The sequence below is a fragment of the Sturnira hondurensis genome, unplaced genomic scaffold (genome assembly GCF_014824575.4).
Source record: "Sturnira hondurensis isolate 20B ecotype Veracruz unplaced genomic scaffold, ASM1482457v3 Scaffold0000780, whole genome shotgun sequence".
In the NCBI taxonomy this organism is placed as follows: Eukaryota; Metazoa; Chordata; class Mammalia; order Chiroptera; family Phyllostomidae; genus Sturnira; species Sturnira hondurensis.
In genome coordinates this window covers 2141183-2146116 of record NW_028073411.1, presented here as the reverse complement: position 1 = coordinate 2146116, position 4934 = coordinate 2141183, and the positions used below count along the sequence as shown (strand labels likewise).

The 4934-nt window shown below is 38.4% G+C and overlaps 1 non-coding gene across 1 annotated transcript; it reads right to left on the bottom strand.

The window, feature by feature from the left end:
- Positions 1-2689: 2689 nt before the first annotated feature.
- Positions 2690-2846, bottom strand: LOC118989978 (U1 spliceosomal RNA). Its single transcript, XR_005067145.1, has one exon. It is a non-coding gene; the product is annotated as a U1 spliceosomal RNA (small nuclear RNA).
- Positions 2847-4934: the final 2088 nt, after the last annotated feature.

Here is a 4934-nt window from a genome sequence, read left to right as displayed (position 1 = left end):
AGGGGAAGGTGCTTGGCCAAAGGGGCCTGTCCGTCTAACTGGGGGGCAGACATATCAAAGGGCTGTGAAAGCCTGGGAAGCTGATTGATTCTTTTGAAAAAGCGCCTTGTCCATCCAAAACTCAAGCTAATGTAAATCCCGAGGCACAAAGAAGCTATCTTTCTTTTTAGCTCATGACTCACACTTGTCCCATGCATGCAAGGGTCCTCTCTCCATAACCATGTGACCTTAGCAGCCACATTCCAAAGGTCATGTGGAGTCCATTTGCAGGCTCCAGGTGGGAACCTGAATACCTCAGCACAGCAACAGGTTGCAGCCGGGAACACAAGCCAAACTGGCTGGACGTTGGACTGCACTGGGCTCCAGTATGGTCCTAGATCTCTGGGCATTGATGCTCTTTCTGGCCCTGAGTTTCAATGGTGGGATGAACGAAGAGGTGACCTAGGAGAACATGACGGCATTCTACATGAGTAAACGATTTTTCCACACCCCAATCTGCCATGCTTGGATTCTTGGAATGCTTCCCTCATGATTCCATGGGAGACCCTGATTTATACCTTCCCCAGTAGCCAGCTAAAAGGGAAGAATTTTAAAAGCCTAGAGTAGCCATGTAAGAGACAGACATTGTATCTCCAAATGACTGCAAGGAAGAAAGTCCCTTCCTACCTTATTGGACTTTGTATGAACAGAAATAAAATTCTGTTTTTGTTAAGTTTCCGAAAGTGTAAAACTTACGTCTTGATAGTAACAACAAGCATCGCATTAACTGAAACATCCCACAATGAAGCTCTCAAGTATGAGGTCAGAATACTGTTATGCCATCTGTTTATTAATTGTGGTCCAAATCTGGTCCGAGGCAAGCGTTCCACACTGTTGGCCTTGACAAAATTTGGGCAAGGCTTCGACTTCCCCTTTTCCCACTTGTCGGTGCAGCTACCAGCTATGTTTTGGTCTTTCAGAATTCTGGGTTTGAGTCACAGGTGACTTCACTCTGACCACAAAACTGAAGGGTATAAATAATCAGCTTTCCATGTGGTCTCCCGAGAGCTATTTATTTTTACCCCCTCCTCCCAGACAAGAGGTTTCAAGATTCACAAAACCTCCTCTCTACCTGCAAGTCCTTGGCAGGCGACTCACCACCTACTTCCAAATGTGGTGTCCACTTCCTGTGGGCTGCCAACAACACTTCTATTTCAACTGCCTTTTGTGTGCACATAGCTCTTTGTGACAGTCAAAACATCAGCATGTTTCCTTTTGTCTGATCTTATGACAATGTCTGTAAAATAACTTAGACTCATGGCAAAGAAGCAACCACTGCAAACATGTTTGGGAAACAGTTGGCTCTGAAGATTTCTTAAGCCTGCCAGTTGAACTTTCTCAGAATCACTCTCAGATGACTTCCATGAATTTACATTATTCATGGAGTATGACAATAAGGAAAAAATGAGGGACACAAAACTTCTGAAACAATGAAGGTAACATGTTTTCCTCCTTGTAGCCAATGGTGAGTGTGTTAGAATAGGTGTAAGAAATTGAAATGGGGGAAAATGTGGCAGGATAAAATAGCCTAATGTCATGTAACATGATTATATTTAAAAGGTACTCATTAAATTCCACAGTGTGCCATTCAACCTACTCTATTCTTTAACTTATCCCGTATATAATTTCTTTTCATTTGTTGTAAGGAAGTGAAAGGAATTCTTCTCGATGATTTGTATCCTATAACTGATTTCTTAGTAGCGCAGGGGGAGGAAAGGTTAACCACCAAACAAAGGGTAAAAAAAAATGGAAGTACTGAGCATGGGAAATCCTAGCAGGAGATGATATAGGTCTTCTTGATTGTATTGAAGCTTAATCCTCAAGGCATCATCAATTAATGTGGCAAAACCTCCAGCATTAAGTTCAAGGACAAACAGCAATGAATTACACAATGCCAGGCTCCTGGTAATCCCTGCAATGGACTCTTCTAACCCCTCTGCACCTTCTCATTTCATTTTGTTACTAAATGAGGACACAAACACCTGTTCCAGCAGCAGGTGGCATTTGTTTATTATGGCCTTACCTGCTGGGTTTTAATCAGCCTGAAGCTTTAGGAACCCGCTTAAGTAACGGTTTATAGAACCAGATTTTTAGAGTGGCATTTTCCAAGAGGCAAAGTTTCATACAACACTTTTATCATACACAAAACACCATAGAAGTGGCTTTTATTCCTTCATCTCCCTCCCCTAACATTTAGGACTACTAATTAGTGAAGCATTTCACGCAGCATTGGAAAGCGAAGCTTTATTGTTCTGCCTTCAGGGAGACTCTGTGTTATGTGCTCTCATTACAAGACTCCTGTCTCTATAGAAGAGACCAACCACCCTCTTGCTGCTTGTACTACTTCTGTTTTGTAAGTCTCAGAAAGAGTGTTAAGGCAACTTCCATCTTAGTGGGGAAGAAAAAAAATAGAAAGACTCAATAAGGAAAAAAACCACTACATCTAGATGAGAACGAGTCTAGGTACTCAAACTACATAACAACTCTTTAAAAACACATAAGAATTTAAAAATGACTTAAGGACAATGAGGTGAAAAGAAAAAGTTATAAGATGTGAATTTCCTTCTTTATGACACAGAAATTTTCTGTAAGTGTTCTTCCTCTAATTTTTTTTTAGGAAGCAGGTGTCTTTTTTCTACTTTGTTTTTTAGGGGAGAGAGTGGACACAGTCTCCCACTATCACAAATTATGCAGTGTCCTGCATCTGGAGAAATCGCAGGGGTCAGCGAACCTAAAGTGCTATGGCTGAACCTTGCTGGGAGGAAACCACCTTAGTAGCCATGGTATCTCTCCATCCAGGTAAGTATTTTTCTTCTCCTTTTGAAAGATGGATATCATTCAATTAATTTCAGTAAACATTTATGCAATTAATTACTAAAACAATTAAAATATATTAATTATTCCGAACCTCTTCAAAACAGTGAAACCTTCACTCATATTACACTCAGTGCTTAACAAATAATGTTATCAGAAGTGGACTATTAAAAAAATCGTTTTGAGAAGTGACTGAATGAGTGAGTGATGTTGCTTGTAAGTGTCCACCTCCCTCCCCCTCTCTCTCTCTTCCCCCGCCCCTGCCCCTTTCTCTCCATCCCTCTCCCCCTTCCTCCCTTAATGATGTCCTTTGCTCTGATCCCATCTTTATAGATACCTTTTTTTAACCCGCAACAGTTATTATCTATGCCATTATTTTACTTTATTTTTGAATAGCATATATTATCCCCTGACATACATTGTTCATTTGTTTGTTATCTCTCCTACTTGATGTAAAATTTATCAGAAAAGGGCTTTAATAATTTTGTTTATTACTTAACCTCCACAAAGGACCTAGTGTATCAGAGTCTTTGTTAAAGGATCAATAAATAAATATTGAATGTAAAAATAAAGTGAATGAGTATAAAAATATAAGTGAATTAGTGAGCAACTAGATTTCATTATGAAATGTTTTGAGAAGCTCTTCTGTGCAAGGAGGTGAAATAGTTAAAAATTAAAATGTACGTTTTTTATTTTAGAATAAAAATGTGTATTTAAAATGCTTATTTTTGTGTGTTTCAAGCAGGATGGGCTAGCGGAGTAGAAGGACAGAGAAGGTCTGTTTCCATGTCCATACGTAATAATTCCTCCTAAGCCCTGCGCCAGGTTCCAGCCCGCCAACAGTGCACGCGCCTTCCCTCCTCCCCCGCTTCTCACCAGCATCTGTGACCGCTCGTCTTTCTGACCGTGGCTGTCCTGACGGGTATGAAATAGTATTGCATTATGGTTTGGATTGGGGTATCCCTAATGACCAGTGATACGGAGCACTTTTTCCATGTACTTTTAACCTTTTATATATCTTCTTTGGAAACGTGTATTCATTTGTTAAACGTGATTCATAATCAATTTTAATTGATTCTTTGCTTTTTTGCTTGAGCTGTATGAATTCCTTATCTATTTTAGACATTAACTCTTTAACAGGTATATGTTTTGCAAGTTTTGTTTCCTAGTCCATAAGTTGTCTTTTCACTTTGTTGTTTGTTTCAGATGCTTTTTAGGTTGATACAGTTCCATTCTTATTTATTTTTGATATTCTTACTTGTGCTTCAGAGCCACAAAGAGTCACTGCCAGGAACTTGGCAAGGAGTTTTTTTACTTTCTCTTCTCAAGTAGCTTCATGGTTTCAGATTCTGCATTTGCATCTTTACTCATTCGAGTTGATTTTGGTGAGTGACGTAAGATAAGGGTTTAGTTTCATTCTAATCTATTATTTTAAAAATGATTATAAATTGGAAAAGCCACATGAAATGTGAAAAATAACATATCAGAAATATGAAAATAGAAAGTAATAGAAAGAAAATGTTATTTATGAAAAGTAATCTTTAAAAAAACATGAGATAATTCCCTGAAAAATAGAAAAGGTAATAAAGAATAAACTTTAAAAAATAAACAAAATAAAGAAAGAGAGAAAAGATTTGTGAGACAGTGGGACATTTTTAACACAGGTAAGGAAGGCATTACACATGGGTAATAGGAGTCCTCAAAGGAGGAAAGCAAAATGAGAGAGCGTTGTGCTAAGCTAATCTATCATCAGATTAAAAATAAAAATGCTTTGAGACAATATAATAAAAGGATAGGAACATACAGAAGAAAGGGCACTATGTGTGCCTAAGAACATCTACTCAGAACAAAACTAAAATTAAGATCAAGAGTATATTATTTATAAATGATTAGTATGTTCAGAAAAAATACTTCTTACATTTAGGCGAAAAGAACAAGAAAAGAATATTTGATTATCCGCCTATTTGCAGGGTTATTTACAACAGTCAAGGTGGGAAAGCAAAAGCATTGCCAGTGCCCTGCCCATCGGGAGATGAAGGATAAAAAGTGGTGGGGCATGTATGCGACGGAATATTACTCAG